The sequence below is a fragment of the Mustelus asterias genome, chromosome 9 (assembly GCF_964213995.1).
Source record: "Mustelus asterias chromosome 9, sMusAst1.hap1.1, whole genome shotgun sequence".
Taxonomy (NCBI): domain Eukaryota; kingdom Metazoa; phylum Chordata; class Chondrichthyes; order Carcharhiniformes; family Triakidae; genus Mustelus; species Mustelus asterias.
This window is the reverse complement of record NC_135809.1, coordinates 128,426,026-128,446,846: the sequence shown is the minus strand read 5'-3', so window position 1 is coordinate 128,446,846 and position 20,821 is coordinate 128,426,026. Positions and strand designations below refer to the sequence as shown.

Below are 20,821 nucleotides of genomic sequence, written 5' to 3'. Positions count from 1 at the left end.
CAGGTTAAAGAGATGTGTATTGTATAATATATAACATTATGTATATATTATGTATGATATATAATTTTATGTATGTATAATATATAATGTATAATAAGGAGCAGCGCTCCGAAAACTAGCGGCGTTTGCTACCAAATAAACCTGTTGGACTTTAACCTGGTGTTGTTAGACTCCTTACTATGTTTACCCCAGTCCAACGCCGGCATCTCCACAACATTCCAGCATAGCAGAGCTGAGATTACTTACGTAGAAGGTTATGGGTGTGATACTACTGCACTCTAAAACAACGTCATAGTTTGAGCTAGCTGCGCGTGCTGAGAATTCACATTCAGACAAGCTGCACAGCAACTTCAAGTGTTATGGCATGAATGGTATTTTAGCCCCCTGCCACAATAAAGACTTATTTTTTTCTTTATTTTTTGCTGCACGTAGTTAGCACTGCTGCCTCGCAGCACCTGGGACCCAGGTTCGACTCCTGGCTTGGGTGACTGTCTGTGTGGAGTTTGCACGTTCTCCCCATGTCTGCAAGGGTTTCCTCCAGATGCTCTGGTTTCCTCCCACAGTCTGAAAGGCGTGCTGGTTAGGTGATTGACCCGAACAGGCGCTGAAGTGTGGGACTAGGGAAATTTCACAGTAGCTTCATTGTAGTGTTAATGTAAGCCTTACTTGTGACTAATAAATAAACTTTAAATAAAATTTACTTGAGTTTACTTTTATTTATGTGATGCATCTCTGCCAGTTACTTTTGCAGAATTAACACGATCACCAGACCCGGTCTGACCCCTATCTTCCAGCCTCCATTTAAAACCTGACCCTCTGTCAAACCATAATTGAGGTTGATCTCCTCCCCCTGCCCCCACATACCCTCTGTGCTATTCCCCCTCCCTACCCACCCTAAGCTCTGATGCCTCTCCTTTCTCCTGATAAATGCCCTGAGGCAAGGGGACTGAAAAGGCGTTAACATGTGACATCCACACTGCTGTGTCAGTGGATTAGGGTGCACCTACATACCCAAGGCTCTCTACATGTCCAGTCCCAGCTCTGCTGCCCACTCCCTCTCCCAACTGTTGATGATTGCTCCCAATTATAAACTCCTGATGCTGTAAAGGGTATTGGTGAGGCCACACCTGGAGTATTGTGTGCAGTTTTGGTCTCCTTATCTGTGGAAGGATGTCCTTGCTACAGAGGGAGCACATGAAGGTTTACCAGGCTGATTCCTGGGTTGGCAGGTCTGACATATGAGGAGGGACTAAGTCGATTAGGATTATATTCGCTGGAGTTTAAAAGAGTGAGAGGGGATCTCATAGAAACCTATAAAATTCTAACAGGGTTGGACAGGGTAGATTCAGAAAGCATGTTCCCAATTATGGGGGAGTCCAGAACTAAGGGGTCATAATTTGCGGATAAGGGGTAAACCTTTTAGAACTGAGGTGAGGAGAAATTTCTTCACCCAGAGGGCGGTGAATGTGTGGAATTCTCTACCACAGAATGAGGCCAAAACATTGTCTGATTGCAAGAAGAAATTAGATGTAGCTCTTGGGGCTAAAAAGATCAAGGGATATGGGAGAAAGGCGGGATCAGAATTTAATGATCAGTCTTGGTCAAAATGAATGGCAGAGCAGGCTTGAAGGGCCGAAAGGCCTTCTCCTGCTTCTATTTTCTACGGTCAGGCTGACCTGTCAATCTGACTGGCTAGCAGGTCAGAAACAGAATGGAAAAGATGACAACCAGGTCTTGAGCAGAATATTTGCATCATTGGGAAGTCTCCAGGGGCTGCCCCACCACCTCCCCTTCCCCCTCCCATCTTGTCCACCACACTTCCTGTCCACCTCCCCATCAGCATCAGACACAATGCGTGTTCTGTTGTTCCTTCTTTCACAACTTTTTTCCCCAAGAGAAACATAGTTATGTGAGGCATTATTTTAAAATAAAACCACGCCTTGACAATCCTGCGTGGTTAAAGCATTGCGCACTCGGAGGACCGACTGCTTTCACTGACATTATATGGCAAGAAATCATTGCAAAGAAATGCACTGATTAAATCCCAGTGGCTGGAGGAGAAAGAGGTGATTAAGTGTTTATCAACTAACCAAATAAGAGCCACAATTGGTTCATGACTGGCCGAGCTTTTCGGCACCACCGTGCCACTGGGGAAACTGTGACGGGAGGGGGACATGGGCGAAGGTGATGGGCACGTCACCCCAGTTGGTTTGCCTCTCCCCACTCCTGTAATCCACCCCGGGAAGTTGCAAAATCCAAAACATGCAAATCATAGAAACATAATTTCACAAATTTGATAGAATTTTTTGAGGAGGTAACTAAGTGTGTAGATGAAGGTAGTGCAGTTGATGTCATATACATGGATTTTAGTAAGGCGTTTGATAAAGTCCCCCACGGTCGGCTTATGAAGAAAGTAAGGATGTGTGGGATAGAGGGAAGTTTGGCAGATTGGATAGGTAACTGGCTGTCTGATCGAAGACAGAGGGTGGTGGTGGGTGGAAAATTTTCGGACTGGAAACCGGTTACCAGCGGAGTGCCACAGGGATCAGTGCTTGGTCCTCTGCTATTTGTAATTTTTATAAATGACTTGGAGGAGGGGGCTGAAGGGTGGATCAGTAAATTTGCTGATGACACCAAGATTGGTGGAGTAGTGGATGAGGTGGAGGGCTGTTGTAGGCTGCAAAGAGATATAGATAGGATGCAGAGCTGGGCTGAAAAATGGCAAATGGAGTTTAACCCTGACAAATGCGAGGTGATTCATTTTGGTAGGACTAATTTAAATGTGGATTAGAACATAGAATATAGAAAGCCACAGCACAAACAGGCCCTTCGGCCCACAAGTTGCGCTGATCATATCCCTACCTCTAGGCCTATCTATAGCCCTCAATCCCATTAAATCCCATGTACTCATCCAGAAGTCTCTTAAAAGACCCCAACGAGTTTGCCTCCACCACCACCGACGTCAGCCGATTCCACTCACCCACCACCCTCTGAGTGAAAAACTTACCCCTGACATCTCCTCTGTACCTACCCCTCAGCACCTTAAACCTGTGTCCTCTCGTAGCAACCATTTCAGCCCTTGGAAATAGCCTCTGAGAGTCTACCCTATCCAGACCTCTCAACATCTTGTAAACCTCTATCAGGTCACCTCTCATCCTTCGTCTCTCCAGGGAGAAGAGACCAAGCTCCCTCAACCTATCCTCATAAGGCATGCCCCCCAATCCAGGCAACATCCTTGTAAATCTCCTCTGCACCCTTTCAATGGCTTCAACATCTTTCCTGTAATGAGGTGACCAGAACTGCGCGCAGTACTCCAAGTGGGGTCTAACCAGGGTCCTATAAAGCTGCAGCATTATCTCCCGACTCCTAAACTCAATCCCTCGATTAATGAAGGCTAGTACGCCGTACGCCTTCTTGACCGCACCCTCCACCTGCGAGGCCGATTTAAGAGTCCTATGGACCCGGACCCCAAGGTCCTTCTGATCCTCTACACTGCTAAGAATGGTACCCTTCATATTATACTGCTGCTTCATCCCATTGGATCTGCCAAAATGGATCACTACACACTTATCCGGGTTGAAGTCCATCTGCCACTTCTCCGCCCAGTCTTGCATTCTATCTATGTCTCGCTGCAACTTCTGACATCCCTCCAAACTATCCACAACACCACCTACCTTGGTGTCGTCAGCAAACTTACCAACCCATCCCTCCACTTCCTCATCCAGGTCATTTATGAAAATGACAAACAGCAAGGGTCCCAGAACAGATCCCTGGGGCACTCCACTGGTCACTGACCTCCATGCAGAGAAAGACCCCTCCACAGCCACTCTCTGCCTTCTGCAGGCAAGCCAGTTCTGGATCCACAAGGCAACAGCCCCTTGGATCCCATGCCCTCTCACTTTCTCAAGAAGTCTTGCATGGGGGACCTTATCGAACGCCTTGCTGAAGTCCATATAGACCACATCCACCGCTCTTCCTTCGTCAATGTGTTTGGTCACATTTTCAAAGAACTCAACCAGGCTCGTAAGGCACGACCTGCCCTTGACAAAGCTGTGCTGACTACTTTTGATCATACTAAACTTCTCTAGATGATCATAAATCCTGTCTCTCAGGATCCTCTCCATCAACTTACCAACCACTGAGGTTAGACTCACCGGTCGGTAATTTCCCGGGCTGTCCCTGTTCCCTTTCTTGAATATAGGGACCACATCTGCAATCCTCCAATCCTCCGGAACCTCTCCCGTCTCCATCGACGATGCAAAGATCATCGCCAAAGGCTCCGCAATCTCCTCCCTCGCCTCCCACAGTAACCTGGGGTACATCCCATCCGGTCCCGGCGACTTACCAACCTTGATGCCATTCAATAGTTCCAACACATCCTCTTTCTTTATGTCCACATGCTCGATCCTTTCTGTCCACCGCAAACCAGCAGTACAACCACCCAGATCCCTTTCCACCGTGAATACCGAGGTAAAGTATTCATTAAGCACCTCCGCCATTTCTAACGGTTCTGATTACAGGGTCAAAGGTAGGGTTCTGAAGAATGTGGAGGAACAGAGAGATCTTGGGGTTCATATCCATAGATCTCAGAAGGTTGCCACTCAAGTGGATAGAGCCGTGAAGAAGGCCTATAGTGTGTTGGCGTTCATTAACAGGGGGTTTGAGTTTAAGAGCCGTGGGGTTATGCTGCAACTGTACAGGACCTTGGTGAGACCACATTTGGAATATTGTGTGCAGTTCTGGTCACCTCACTACAAGAAGGATGTGGAGACATTGGAAAGAGTGCAAAGGAGATTTACCAGGATGCTGCCTGGTTTGGAGGGTAGGTCTTATGAGGAAAGGTTGAGGGAACTTGGGCTTTTCTCTTTGGAGCGGAGGAGGTTGAGAGGAGACTTGATAGAGGTTTATAAGATGATGAGGGGGATAGATAGAGTGAATGTTCAAAGACTATTTCCTCGGGTGAATGGAGCGGTAACTAGGGGGCATAACTATAGGGTTCATGGTGGGAGATATAGGAAGGATGAACCAGGTAGGTTTTTTACTCAGAGAGTGGTTGGGGTGTGGAATGGACTGCCTGCAGGGTTAGTAGAGTCAGAAACTTTAGGAACATTTAAGAAGCTATTGGATAGGCACATGGAATACTTCGGGATGATAGGGAGGAAATAGCTTGATCTGGGTTTCAGACAAAGCTCGGCACAACATCGTGGGCCGAAGGGCCTGTTCTGTGCTATACTGTTCTATGTTCTATAGGAAATAGAAGAAGGAGTAGGCCATTCGGCCCACTCGAGCCTGCTCCACCATTCATTTTGATCATGGCTGATCATTAAATTCAATGTGCTGATTCCGCCTTCCCCGTGCTATCATTAAGACCCCACCAGCAAAGAAGATAAGGATGAAAGCTAAGGCAACCCAAAAATTTTCCTTAGAAGGGTCAGGCAGAGCAGAATGAGCTCCTGGGGCCCCCTCCAAAACAGATCTGAGCCTCCTACAAACTTCCATCTTGCCCATGAATTTGGCCCTCCATGATAAGCCTCGATGCCCACAGGCAGCCCTCACTAGGCTATTTTAACCTGCCCTGATTGGAGAATCGAAAACATGGGGGGGTCACAGTCCCAAAGTAAGAGGTCAGCCATTTAGGACTGAGACCAGGAGAAATTACTTCGCCCAAAGGATTGTAAACCTTTGGAATTCTCCACCACAGAGAACCATTGATGTCAACCAATCAGCACCCCTTTTCCCCCCGCGGTATAAATTGTTGTGATTGTTTGAAATTTAGCATTTTGCGTTTGTCCGAATGAGTGCAAGTTGTGAGGTTTTGACATTATGGACAGGATTTTACAGCCTTGCTCATCGAGAAACCGTAAAATCCCGCGTGACGTCGACGGACCTTTCTATTGTCCGCTCCTTGCCCGCTACGATTCCTGTGGCAGGCGGGGCAGTAAAATTCCAGAACATGTCTCTTTTCGGCAACATTCAAGTTTTGTACTATAAGACCATAAAACCATGAGGAATAGTTGAGGATTCTGGGTCTGTACTCGTTGGAGTTGAGAAGGATGAGGGGGGATCTTATTGAAACTTACAGGATACTGCGAGGCCTGGATAGAGTGGATGTGGAGAGGATGTTTCCACTAGTAGGAAAATCTAGAACCAGAGGGCACAACCTCAGGCTAAAGGGACAATCCTTTAAAACAGAGATGAGGATGCATTCCTTCAGCCAGAGAGTGGTGAATCTGTGGAACTCTTTGCCGCAGAAGGCTGTGGAGGCCAGGTCATTGAGTGTCTTTAAGACAGAGATAGGTGGGTTCTTGAGTAATGGGGGGTTCAGGGGTCGAGAAACCGTAAAATCCCGTGCGACATCAACGGACCTTTCCATTGTCCGTTCCTCGCCTGCTACAATTCCTGTGGCACTAAATTTCCGGCGTGTGTCTCTTTTCGGCAATTTTCAAGTTTTGTACTATAAAACCATAAGACCATGAGGAATAGTTGAGGACTCTGGGTCTGTACTCGTTGGGGTTGAGAAGAATGAGGGGGGATGTTATTGAAACGTACAGGAAACTGCGAGGCCTGGATAGAGTGGATGAATCCTGTATGTTTCAATGGGATACTATCGAGTAACTGTTTCTATCACCTCATTCTGGACATACTTACAAGTTGAAACTGTTTCTCTACCTTCCAACTGAACAATCTTCTTCATAATTTAAAAATCTTCCATAAGGTTATTCTTCATCTTTTGGGAACCACCCCACTCTCCAGCCCATACCTGCAAATCATTTCTGATGGCAACACCTTCTTGATTCCGGCAATATTATTCCATACTCGCCAGCAAAAAATGTGCTCCTTTTAAAATCCCTTGCCCCACAATGTCTTTCAGATCTTATGATCCAGACAGGTTAACTTCCACGGGAGAACATGCAGACTCCGCACAGACAGTGACCCAAGCCAGAATCGAACCCGGGTCCCTGACACTATGAGGCAGCAGTGCTAACCACTGTGCCACGTGTCTGCATGGGTTTCCTCCCAGTGCTCCAGTTTCCTCCCACAGTCCGAAAGATGTGCTGGTTACGTGGATTAGCCATGTTAAAATTCTCTCCTTACTGATGCTGCCAGACCTGCTGAGATTTTCTAGCATTTTCTCTTCTGGTTTCAGATTCCAGCATCCTCAGTAATGTGCTTTAATGCAAACATTCTCCCTCAGTGTACCCGAACAGGCGCCAGAGTGTGGCAACTAGGGGCTTTTCACAGTAACTTCATTGCAGTGTTAATGTAAGCTACTTGTGACGAATAAATAAACTTAAAAAAAACTTTACTTTCTATGTGATAGGTGTTTTACTAATTCAACTTCTCTCTTTTGCTTCAACGGGAAGCCCAGTCTAACATAATTAGGAGATTGCGAATTACTGCAATTTTATACTACTAAGGAGTTTCCAGTGACCCATATCTCCCGCATGTAAAATCCACTCTCTTGACCGACAAGTCCTGACAAGGTTATTGTCATCTCAGAGATTAATATAGTTCAATCAAGGTGCTGACTAAAATAACCAAACAAAAGGTGCATGTGACACAAATACCTCATTGCAAAATCTCTCCCACAGTAAGGGCACACAGGACACACCCAGCTAAACAGCGTGGCAGATTTATTTGTCCCTGTGAATTAATACTTTCCAGTGGATGCATAGAGAAACGGTTAATCAGGTCTATCCGGTTCCGACACTTTGTCAGAAGAAACCACACCCACCCTTTTAATTCACTTAGCACATCCATTATACGGCCACACAGGTGCATTCACCTGAGCGACACAGGGCAGCTTGGAAACACTAACAGTTCTCAACAGCTTTGAAACACATCACGTCAAGTAAAGTAAGTACCCTCCAGTTCTTATCTATACTGTACTTATCTGGGATTTGAAGAACAGTCTTACATTTGTTGAATGATGTGGAACATTTTCCTGTTTACACCTGCTCAGTAAATCTTCAGTGCTGGATTGCAGTTGTGTAACATGTCGCAAATGTACGGGCAACACATTAACATCCTCGGCACAAAACAACTCTGCAGGCCACCGAATTAAATGGAATTCTTCCATCACTGGATGCTATTGTTGCTGACAAGCCAATTTTCTTCTGACAAGTTTACCTTTTTCCCCTTCCCCGATGCATTTGCAATAGCAAGTGACACAAAACATATGGTAGTGGGACTCGCGGGTACAGTACACTTGTCTCAGGAGCTATTAATGACAGTAAGGATTACGAGTGCAGGGTTCTCCTTCGAGACCTCTACCGTTGCCTCCGCATGGGACATCTCTTAAAGGGGTGCCAAACTTGTAGAATCACAAAGAATTTCACGATGGCACGGTGATTAGCACGGCTGCCTCTCAACGCCAGAGACCCGGGTTTGATTCCTAGCTTGGGTCATTGTCTGTGTGGAATCTGCACTTTTTCCCCATGTCTGCATGGGTTTCCTCCGGGTGCCCTGGTTTCCTCCCACAGTCTGAAAGACGTGCTGGTTAGGTGCTAAATTCTCCCTCAGTGTACCTGGACAGGAGTCGGAGTGTGGTGACTCGGGGATTTTCACAGTAACTTCATCGCAGTGTTAATGTAAGTCTACTTGTGACGCTAGTAAATTTTAAAAAATTACAGCACAGAACTGACCTTTACTGGTGTTTATATACTCCATACAAACCAATGTGTCTTTGAACGTTTTTTTATCTACTTGTCCCTCAACTCCGTTTTAAAAGGCCCAACTTCTGAACTGACGTGATCTCAATCAGATTTCATCAAATTTAATTGACAAATTTACGCTTTCTGTTCAGAACCCATGGCACCAAAACCTCCTCATTTGCATCAAATGACTTTGTAACCCAGGCAGGTCTTATAGTGTGGACAAACATGACAGTAGTACAGTAAGATGTGCTTATTGAAGGGAAGTGCCATCTCTAACCTATCTTATGTCTGATTAAGGAGTGATTTAGGTAATACTAATGTGGGGGAAATGTGAAAGGCTTTGGAAAGATGTTGTTGATCTAAAAATGCACCTTGTACAAACTTGGAGCGACCTCTGATAAAGTCAGTTATAGAATCTTACAGCACTTTTTAAAAATTCATTCATGGGACAAGGGCGTCGCTGGCTGGCCAGCATTTATTGCCCATCCCCTGTTGCCCTTGTGGCTTGCTGGGCCATTTCAGAGGGCCGTTGAAAATCAACCACATTGCTGTGGCTCTGGAGTCACATGGAGGCCAAACCAGGTAAGGACAGCAGATTTCCTTCCCTAAAGGACATTAGTGAACCAGATGGGTTTTTCCCACAATCAACAATGGTTTCATGGTCATCAGTAGATTCTTACTTCCAGATTTTTTTATTGAATTCAAATTCCACCTTCTGCCGTGGTGGGATTTGAACCTTGGTCCCCAAAACATTATTTATTTTCTATTTATTATTTATTAGTCGCAAGTAAGGCTCACATTAACACTGCAATTAAGTTACTGTGAAATTCCACGTTTCTGAGTAGCTGAGTTTCTCGATGAATAGTCCGGTGATAACACCACTCGGCCATTGTCTACTCATGCGGGCTGTTATACCAACTCTTTGAAAGCTCAGGAAAACTTACACTGCACACTGAAATTTATAACTCATGTGAGAATTTCTTTTAGATCTCTGGTTGAAGTGACACTATAGACATTAATCTCTGATCTGTATCAGTACTGTGTGATTCAGAGTGACTGAAGTTATAGAAGACAGAAATGTTAATCAGAACTGGATCCGTACGTCCGACAATGTAAAGTCCAAGTGGCAAGAGGTAATTGTTTGTCCAAGTGTGTTTGGCAATTAATTAAATGACTTTTGTATTTGCTGCCACTTTTGCATCAAGCATTCCCTTACTATGAGCACAGTGGCAATGGTGATCCACTCCATCTGACGAAGGAGCAGCGCTCCGAAAGCTAATGTCATTTGCTACCAAATAAACCTGTTGGACTTTAACCTGGTGTTGTTAAAACTCTTACTGTGTTTACCCTAGTCCAATGCCGGCATCTCCACATCACAGTTATAGATCACTCAGAGACCCCAAGTTGCTGTGTCAACGTGCTGTTTAACATACATGATGGACGGGATTTTCAGGCTGTTCGCGCTGGCGGGATCTTTCAATCCTAACAATGCCGTGGGTTCCACTGTGGTGACGGGTGCAAACAACAATGGAAACCCCCATTGACAGCAGTGGGACTGGAAGATCCCACCACTGGCGGGCCGCCTCCACCAACGCAAACGTGCCGTGGGTGGTGGTTGTGGTGGATGGGTGGGGGAAGGGGGGGGGGCATGGTGGTGGGGGTCCATCCATCCCATCGGTTGCAGTCTGGAGCCATGGATAGAAATGGTCGGGGCTCCAACGTTTTTCTTCCATCACATCCAAAGATGTGCGGGTTAGGTGGATTGGCCTTGCTAAATTGCCCCTTGGTGGCAGGGGGATTAGCAGGGTAAATGTGTGGGGTTATGGAGATAGGGCCTGGGTGGGATTGTTGTCGGTACAGGCTCAATGGGCTGAATGGCCTCCTACTGCATTGTAGGGATCCTATCATTCTGTGATTCTATGGCATGGCTGATCAGGCATCTCTTCCAGCCATTGGCACCAGCCATTGGCGTGGGTTGGAAGGATTTGCAGCTTGATAATCAATCTGTTTGGGTGCATTTTGAACACACCTTCCCTGGACATCAGGCCCTGGGGCGGGACACAAACCCTGAGCTTCTAGCTCAAAGGCAGGAATGCTACCCATTGCACCACAGGACCTCCAGTTAGCATTCTAACTTTCTCCAATTTACAGATGGAGAGGAGACAGGAAAGAGGTGGGAGAAGTGGCTGGGATATAGTTGTAGAGGTAGGTTTTAAAGCGGCTGTTGAAAAGGTGGAAAGAGGCTTTGCAAAGCTGAGGAATTTAGGGAGAACATCCAAAACGTTGATGGCAAAATGATTTCAGGCTGTTATCCGATTAATTGTAAACCAGGCGGGGTGGCTGAACACTGGAGTCTAAAGTGAAGTACAGGTGGAGATGATTGTGAAGATGGGGGTGAAGAGATTGTAGATAAATACTAAAGAATTTGAAATCATTGTGCTCAGGGACAGAAAATCAATAGGGCGGCATGGTGGCACAGTGGTTCGCACTGCTGCCTCACAGCGCCAGGGACCTGGGTTTGATTCCCGCCTTGGGTCACTATCTGTGTGGAGTTTGCACATTCTGCCCGTGTCTGCGTGGGTTTCCTCCAGCTGCTCCAGTTTCCTCCCACACTCCAAAGATGTGCAGGTTAGGCTGATTGACCATGCTAAATTGCCCCTTAGTGTCCCAAGGTATGCAGGTTAGGGGGATTAGTGGGGCAAATACTTGGGCTTACGGGGAACAGGTCTGGGTGAGCTTTCCCCTCAGTGTCAGGGGGATTACGTGGGGTTACAAGGATGGAGCTTGGGTGAGATTGTTGTCAGTGCAGACTCAATGAGCCAAATGGCCTCTTTCTGCACTGTAGGGATGCTATGAATTAGTAAGGAATTAAAGGTGGCAGTTGAGTGGAACTAGGTGTAGGAGTTCCACACCAAGAGAATGATGTGAACAATCATTAATAAGTTTGCAGTTTATGTTAGGTGGAGTTCAGGATAATGATACAAATGACAATGAAAGAAAGTTATAATACATTAGGTTCAGCACTGCCGGAAGAAGAGGTAGGAATGGTAACCACCAGTATGGAGGAGGTGGAAATATTTGGTCTTGCTGATGGATTTGATATAAGGTTTCAAGCTCAGTCCTGGATTGAACTAAATACCAAAGTGCTCACCATTGGAATTTAACCTCAGCGAGATGATGAAATCAGAAGCGGGGGTGTAAAGCTTCTGGTGGTACTGAATAACACGGCTCTGGTATTTCCAATGAGTCTCTTGCTCCTTTACAATGTAACATCCCATGTCAAATATCATTCTCAAAGCAGCAGAGTTGTGGATGTGTAGGTGATAATAATGAGAGATAATTCATGTATACACGGAGCCCAACGTGCTATGATAATGATAGTGTCATGGAATTCTCTCAGCACAGAGGAAGTTACTTAACCCTTCAAACTACTTTGCAAGATCAATGTAGTTAGTCCCATGCACCAGGCCTTTTCCAGTCCCCCCTCCACTTTCATTTCTTCAGGTGCTTCATCCATAGAATCCCTACAGTGCAGAAGGAGGCCACTTGGCCCATCGAGTCTGCACCAACCACAATCCCACCCAGACCCTATCCCCGTAACCCCCACGTATTTACCCTGCTAATCCTCCTGACACTAAGGGGCAATTTAGCATGGCCAATCAACCTAACCCATACATCTTTGGAGTGTGGGAGGAAACTGGAGCACCCGGAGGAAACCCACGCAGAAAATGGGGAGAATGTGCAAACTCCTCACAGAAAGTGACCCGAGGCCGGAATCGAACCTGGGTCCCTGGCACTGTGAGGCAGCAGTGCTAACCACTGTGCCACCGTTATCCAATCTCTTTTCTGAAATCGAATCTTCCTCCACCACTTTTACAGGCAGCCCATTCCAGATGGTAACTCCTCGCTGCACAAAATAGTTCCGCCTCATCGCTAAAACTCTGCGTCCTCTGCTTCCCAGCCGTTCTGTTAATGCTGACAGTCAATCTCCATCTACTCGGTCTGGACCCCTCAAAATGTTGAACTGTTCTATCAAACCTCCTCTCAGCCTGTTCACTGGGGAGAACAGCCCCAGCTCCTCAAATCTATCCACGTGGTTGAAGTTGCTCATCCCTGGAGCCATTCTCCTGAATATTTTCTGCACCCTCTCCAAAGTCTTCACATCGTCCTGAAAGGGCGGTCCACACAATTGGAAACCAGTTGAGGTTGAACCAATGCTTTGTAAACATTCAGCAACAATACCTGTATTTTTGTGCTTTGTACGTCTCTTTGTAAAGCTCAGGAACCTGTACACTTTTAAAACCACTTTTCCAACCCACTACCTGCAGTGATTAGTACACAGACAAGGCCAAGTGGGGGAGGTGCGGGGTGGGGGGACTTTTCCTGTCGTTCACGCCGGCTGGATTTTCTGGTCTTGTTGCAGTGAGCAGAAATTTGGCTGAGCGCCAAATTCTCCATTCTTGCTTGCAGCGGAGCAGGGTCTGAACGGCTGGTTAGATTGTGCCCCATTGTCTCTGTTTCTGCACTTCCTTTAGAATTGTACCTTTCAGTTTATGTTCCCTCTTCTGGATTTCCAGACACGCCCACCCCCAGGACCTGAAATTTCTGCCCAAGGTTAGCAGACCTTGCAATAATCTGTTAAACTGATTGTCCCGCCCTCGACAGTGCAGGGGGGAACCAGAAAACTTACCCCGTCATTTTGTTTTACGTCGCTGCTTTACTTACATCTGTAAGAAGTCTCACAACACCAGGTTAAAGTCCAACAGGTTTATTTGGAATCACGAGCTTTCGGAGTGCCGCTCCTTCCTCAGGTGAGTGACCTGATATAGGAGCAGTGCTCAGAAAGCTCGTGATTCCAAATAAACCTGTTGGACTTTAACCTGGTGTTGTGAGACTTCTTACTGTGCCCACCCCAGTCCAACGCTGGCATCTCCACATCTTAATTGCATCTGCCACAAGTAATGTTGAAGTAACTTGGGCGGCACAGTGGCACAGTGGGTTTTCTCCGGTTTCCTCCCACAGTCCAAAATCCAAAGATGTGCGGGTTATGTTGATTGGCCATGCTAAATTGACCCTAGCATCAGGGGATTAGCATATGTGAGGTTACGGGGATAGAGGGATATGGTCCCCGGAAGGGTAGGGGGTATTAGTTAAGTCGGGCAGCATGGTCGGTGCAGTCGTCGAGGGCCGAAGGGCCTGTTCCTATGCTGTAATTTTCTTTGTTCTTTGTTCTTTGATAGGGTCTGGGTGGGATTGTGGTCAGTGCAGACTCGATGGGCTGAATTGCCTCCTTCTGCACTGTAGGGATTCTAAGATTCTACAAGGCTTTGCAGGGAGCCAAGCCTGGCCCTTGGGGCGCGTCAATGATAATTGTGTGACCACAAGGAAAGGAAAGATAACTTCCACTTTTACAGCGTCTTTACTTTCAAGGTTTCTCAAAGCCAATGGATAAGTGAGGAAAAATTGTTGTAAAAGATGGGTACACTGCGTTCATTATGAATGGAACCACGCGAGGTCGGTTGTGCAGTCAGATTTCAAAGCAGGGTTACCAGAATCATAGAAACCCTACACTGCCATTCGGTCCATCGAGTCTGCACTGACAATCCCACCCAGGCCCTATTCCCATCACCCCACATACTTACCCCACTAATCCCTCTAACCTACGCATCCCGGGACACTAAGGGACAATTTTAGCATGGCCAATCAATCTAACCCATATATCTTTGGACTGACGGAAGTTATGTTGTACCATGTCAGCGAGAAGCTAAGGAGGAAGGGAAATGACTTTGAGTGGCTTCTCATACATCAGGTCATATGAGGAAGCCAGATTGTTGGCCTTCAAATGGCAGGTGGTGAGAAAAGTGGACATGGATTCAGATGGCGCGAACATTTTGCAGACGTAGGGAAAATGGGAAGGAGGTTGAGAAGGAGGCAAGGGTCGCAGATGGCATTGGGACCACCCAGGAGCTTTTTAAAATCTGGGACAGTGACTTTGGAACCGAGATGAAGAATACCCAAGTCAACAGGGGGGTTAATATCAGTGAGCGCTGAGTTAGGGGGATGTTGAAGGATAATTTTGAAAGAAAGGAATCCAATAAAGGAGCTGAAATGTAAATTTGAGTGAAGCTGCAGAATGTTATGAAATTGGAACAGACTCAGAGTCCTTGGGGAGGGCAACCAAATAGGTTCCATTTCAGACACAAATACCTGAGCTTCTTACATTTAACATCAGAAGTTTGAGTTGGCACTGGGACATATTAGCTGCCTAGGTTCTAGGTTTTCATACAAGAATCATAGAACCCCTACAGTACAGAAGGAGGCCATTTGGCCCATCAAGTCTGCATCGACCACAATCCCACCCAGGCTCTATTCCTATAGCCCTGCATCTTTACCCGGCTATTCCCCCTGATACGAGGATCAAGTTAGCATGACCAATCCACCTAACCTGTATACCTATCAACTGTGGGAGGAAACCGGAGCACCTGTGGAAACCCACGCAGACATGGGGAGAATGTGCAAACTCCACACAGGCAACGGCCCGAGGCCAGAATTGAACCCGGGTCCCTGGCGCTGTGAGGCAGCAGTGCTAACCACTGTGCCACCGTGCCACCCATTTTGGAATTAATTTCTGCCTCTTTCTCCACTAAGATTGCCTTACGACCTACCTCTTTAACCAAACTTTTGGACGTCAGCCCTGATATCTCCTTAGATGTCTCGCTGTCAATCTTTGTTTCATAATGTCTTTGCGAAGTGCCTAAGTGTGTCCAATAAAGTTAAAGGTGCTATCTAAATGTTAAGTGTTGTTTTGTGTGGTATTGGATTGAATGCTCATCAAGTGAGGTAACTCAATGAGGATGGAGACACTGATATTGAACTAACCGTGTAACCGGATCCTTGGGTGAAGTATAGTTTGCGCCACATGGCAGCTTTCATTATCTGAAAAGCTTCCAAGTGTTGTACAACACCCTGCGATTTCAATTCAGGCATGAGAAACCTAATTGTTATTGGGCTGTAAAGTTTATCCGTCAGTCGGAACAATTTCACCGCAGCACAGATTCACTTGCCGATTTCTGCTGTGCACGCAGACTATTACAGAACATTCTGCTTTGCCTTCAATTTAACCTCGCCTCATTCGCAAGATGAGCACGAGCTGATTACACCGTGCCAGTCGCTGCTATAAGATGCATGAGAGTTTCAGCAAGTGTCGCAATCAGTGAGTAATGCGGGGATGGTTAGTGAGCTGATGATTAACTGCTGAAAGCTCGGACTGCCCTGGCAAGGAATGTGGGTGTGTTACATAAGGTGACATTTCACATCAATTCCCCGACATTTCACATCATTAAAAAGCAAACAAGTTGTCCAGGGAGACCGATACATTATACTAAAATATCCACAAAGTACATCACGTCAGTCACTTTCTCGGGTTACGATCGTAAGTTTGTCATCCATAAAATTCCCTTTCTAAAATCTGTAAGGGCAGCAGATTTCCTTCCCTAAAGGACATCCGAGAACCAGATGGGTTTTTCCGAAAATCGACTATGGTTTCATGGTCATCATGATGTGGAGATGCCGGCGTTGGACTGGGGTAAACACAGTAAGGAGTCTAACAACACCAGGTTAAAGTCCAACAGGTTTATTTGGTAGCAAACGCCACTAGCTTTCGGAGCACTGCTCCAAATAAACCTGTTGGACTTTAACCTGGTGTTGTTCGACCCTTTTCATGGTCATCAGCAGATTCTTAATTCCAGACATTTTTATCAAATTCAAGTTTCAAACCCGGGTTCGATTCATGGCTTGGGTCACTGTGTGTGTGTAGAGTTTGCACATTCTCCCCGTGTCTGCGTGAGTTTCCTTCAGGTGCTTCAGTTTCCTCCCACAGTCCAAAAATGTGCGAGTTAGGTTGATTGGCCATGCTAAATTGCCCCTTACTATCAGGAAGATTAGTGGGGTAAATACATGGGGTTATGGGGATAGAGCCTGGGTGGGATTGTTGTTGGTGCAGGCTCGATGGGCCAAATGGCCTCCTCCTGCACTGTAGAGATTTTATGTACTGTACCGGAATTTTACCATCCCACCTGCCACGGGAATCAAAGCGGGCGAAGGGCAGACGATGGAAAGGTCTGTTGACCTCAGGCTGGATTTTATGGTTTCGGGACGAGCGAAGTCGTAAAATCCCACCCCTAATCTATGACAGTTGCCTATCAATGGGTGAAACCACAACTGTTATCAACCAGTATGGTTAAAGTCAAACAATTATCCATGGATTCTTGGCAGGTTTTAGCTTGCATCTGGTCGTGGGTCACTAACCCAGCACCCTTAAACTTCTGGAGCAGGATTTTCCAGCTGCGCTCGCCCCAAGACTGGAAAATCCTGCCCAAAGTCAATGAACCTTTGACAAAGGGTCATCTGGACTCGAAACGTCAGCTCTTTTCTCTCCTTACAGATGCTGCCAGACCTGCTGAGATTTTCCAGCATTTTCTCTTTTGGGACCTTTGCATGGTCCATGTCCCGCCCACTACGATTCTCGTGGCGGGCGGGATGGTAAAATTCCATCCCTGGAGTTATGTATCCAGTTGTAAGAGGAGGCAGTGGTGTAGCAGTATTGTCACTAGACTAGAATCCAGAAACTGAAACTCCAACCTCTGGGGACCCAGGTTCAAATCCCACCAATGCAAATGGTGAAATTTAAAATCCAGTAAAAATCTGGAATTAAAAGTCTAATGATGACCATGAAACCATTGTTGATTCTCGTAAAAAACCATCTGGCTCACTAATGTCCCTCAGGGAAGGAAATCTGCCTTCCTTACCCGATCTGGCCTACATTTTTAAAAAAAAATTTATTAGTGTCACAAGTAGGCTTACATTAACACTAGTTATTGTGAAAATCCCTGAGTCACCACACTCCGGTGCCTGTTCGGGTACACTGAGGGAGAAATGATCATGGCCAATGCACCTAACCAGCACGTCTTTGGACTTGGGAGGAAACCGGAGCACCCAAAGGAAACCCATGCAGACCTGGGGAGAACATGCAGACTCCGCACAGACGGTGACCCAAGCCGGGAATCGAACCTGGGTCCCTGGCGCTGTGAGGCAGCAGTGCTAACCATTGTGCAAGCATGCCACCCATGTGACTCCAGACCCACAGCAATGTGGTTAACTCTCAAATGCCCTCTGAAATGGAGGGCAATTAGGGATGGGCAATAAATGCTGGGACGTGGAGAGGATGTTTCCACTCATAGGAAAAACTAGAACCAGAGGGCACAACCTCAGGCTAAAGGGACGATCCTTTAAAACGGAGTGGAGGATCTGTGGAACTCTTTGCTGCAGAAGGATGTGGAGGCCAGGTCATTGAGTGTCTTTAAGAACATAAGAACATAAGAAATAGGAGCAGGAGTAGGCCATCTAGCCCCTCGAGCCTGTTCCGCCATTCAATAAGATCATGGCTGATCTGAAGTGGATCAGTTCCACTTACCCGCCTGATCCCTATAACCCCTAATTCCCTTACCGATCAGGAATCCATCTATCCGTGATTTAAACATATTCAACGAGGTAGCCTCCACCACTTCAGTGGGCAGAGAATTCCAGAGATTCACCACCCTCTCGAAATGAGATAGATAGGTTCTTGATTAATAAGAGGATCAGGGGTTATGGGGAAAAGGCAGGAGAATGGGGATGAGAAAAATATCAGCCATGATTGAATGGCGGAGCAGTCTCGATGGGCCGAGTGGCCTAATTCTACTCCTATGTCTTATGGTCTTATGGTCTTATGACCCAGCCAGCAACACCCACATCCTGTAAAATGAATAAATAAAAGATAAGACTGCATCCAAGGCAGCTGTTACACCAAATGTTGAAAGAAGATGAGGACATGCATTCTCATGGCCACACTAGTTTCTACTATGCAACTGCACGAAATAAATTAATCTGGCCTTTTCATAACATAGCAACTCCCAAGGTCCTGTTGTAACCAAACTGGAGAAGCACCAATGGGTAGGAAGGTATTCATGATTTGAGAAATTGTCTGCACTAATAGGTGATATTATAACGCGGGGGCATAATTGAAGATTATTACAGGAATAATTAACAGTTTAATTATGATAAAAATTCACAGTGTTTGGTTAGAATTACCTACAATTCATTGTGGAAGTATAATTTGTAAACTCTTAGAAAACGCAATTAGGTAGTTGCTTGAAAAATAGCCAGTAATATTGAAGGGTATAGCAGTTAGCAGGAGAATGACATCTGTGTGAAAAGAGACCACTTTAATGAATCAAATATAAAAGCAAAATACTGCGGATGCTGGAATCTCAAACAAAAACAGAAATTAATAAGGGCGGCACGGTAGCACAGTGGTTAGCACTGCTGCTTCACAGCTCCAAGGACCTGGGTTCGATTCCCGGCTTGGGTCACTGTCCGTGTGGAGTTTGCACATTCTCCTCGTGTCTGCGTGGGTTTCCTCCGGGTGCTCCGGTTTCCTCCCACAGTCCAAAGATGTGCGGGTTAGGTTGATTGGCCATGCTGAAAATTGCCCCTTAGAGTCTTGAGATGCGTAGGTTAGAGGGGTTGGCGGGTAAATATGTAGGGATATGGGGGTAGGGCCTGGGTGGGATTGTTGTCAGTGCAGACTCGATGGCCCGAATGGCCTCCTTCTGCACTGTAGTGTTTCTGTGATTTCTATGATCAGGGGTTATGAGGAAAAGGCAGGAGAATGGCGATGAGAAAAATCATAAGAAGTTTAACAGCACCAGGTTAAAGTCCAACAGGTTTATTTGGTAGCAAAAGCCACACAAGCTTTCGGAGCTCCAAGCCCCTTCTTCAGGTGAGTGGGAACAGTTGTGGTTCACAGTTTCCTACTCACCTGAAGAAGGGGCTTGGAGCTCCGAAAGCTTGTGTGGCTTTTGCTACCAAATAAACCTGTTGGACTTTAACCTGGTGTTGTTAAACTTCTTACTGTGTTTACCCCAGTCCAACGCTGGCATCTCCACATGATGAGAAAAATATCAGCCATGATTGAATAGTGGAGCAGATTCGATGGGCCGAGTGGCTTATTTCTGCTCCTATGTCTTATGGTCTTATGGTCTAAAATGCTGGAAAATCTTGGCAGGTCTGACAGCATCTGTGGAGAGAGAATAGAGCCAACGTTTCGAGTCTGGGTGACAGCTGAAGGGAAGGAAAATTGGACAAGATTTATACTATGAGGGTCGGAGTGGGGGGCTATAAATGGATGAAAGGAATGTAAACGGTGATGGCAAAGGCTGAGAAAGATGCTAATAGCGTCCATTAAGTGATCGGAATGTGTGAATAGCAGAACAAAGATACAGATTGTTAAGGGACTACCTGAGGAATGTGGCAGTTGGCCCTGGGGGTTAATGAATCAAATAGCTGGCTTTAACATTGTGACATCCTAGAATGGAGTGTGGGTTAAAAGAAATTCCTTCCTTGCTCCTGCCTTCTCTGTCAATTCCTTCCTCGTGTTTCTGACGTGCAATCAAAGTAAGTTCACCTCACTATGCACAGGGGCAGCAACCTTTCCCATCTCAAGAATGCTGTGACTATTTCAGCATTTACTAACCTGGGCCCAGCTGAGGTCAGGTGATTGAACTTGAAGCCTCCTGGGTTTGTATAATTCAGATATAATAATACGGGGGGAAGGCTGGTAAAAGAGTTGCAGTTCTGCAGTTGCAACAGAATTCCAAAAAGGTTCAGATTAAAGAACGTGGAGCTCAGTTTATCCACAGTTTGCCAATGAATCGTTCATTCATCCTTACAATGCTCTTCAGGCAGAATTGACGTGGTTATGCAGAGCAGAACAAAATAAACACAAAGGACAAAATGCAATCTAACAGAAGTGTCAATAGGATACTCAGGTGTGCCAATATTGATGCTATAATTCAATACATGAGGCAAGGTCCAGACGATTGCTGTTTCAAACAGAGTCAATGTAAAATTGGAAGCTGTGACTGTTAAACACGCTTGACTTGGATCTTTCATTCGACATTATTTGAAATCTTCTGCTTTCCTCGGTGGCTATTCCAATTCTGAGCTCAGAAGCCAGGAGCTTCCCGTTGCAGCCACAAGTGAGGACAGCAGCGGGACCTGAGAATCCCGCCGGTGTGAATGGCCAGAAGATACCGCCCATGGACTGGAATTTCCCTGTCCTTACG

The 20,821-nt window shown here is 46.2% G+C and overlaps 2 protein-coding genes across 2 annotated transcripts in view; one reads left to right on the top strand and one right to left on the bottom strand.

Annotated features, from left to right (window-relative positions):
• ano3 (anoctamin 3) overlaps window positions 1–20,821 on the bottom strand; it is a 205,913-nt gene that overhangs the window by 86,478 nt on the left and 98,614 nt on the right. The window lies entirely within an intron of this gene.
• Window positions 7,764–20,821, top strand: part of LOC144498990 (uncharacterized) — a 31,447-nt gene continuing 18,389 nt past the window's right edge. The window contains exon 1 of the mRNA XM_078221015.1: window positions 7,764–7,857. The gene's annotated coding sequence lies outside the window, so the exon portion shown is untranslated. The remainder of the gene's footprint in view (window positions 7,858–20,821) is intronic.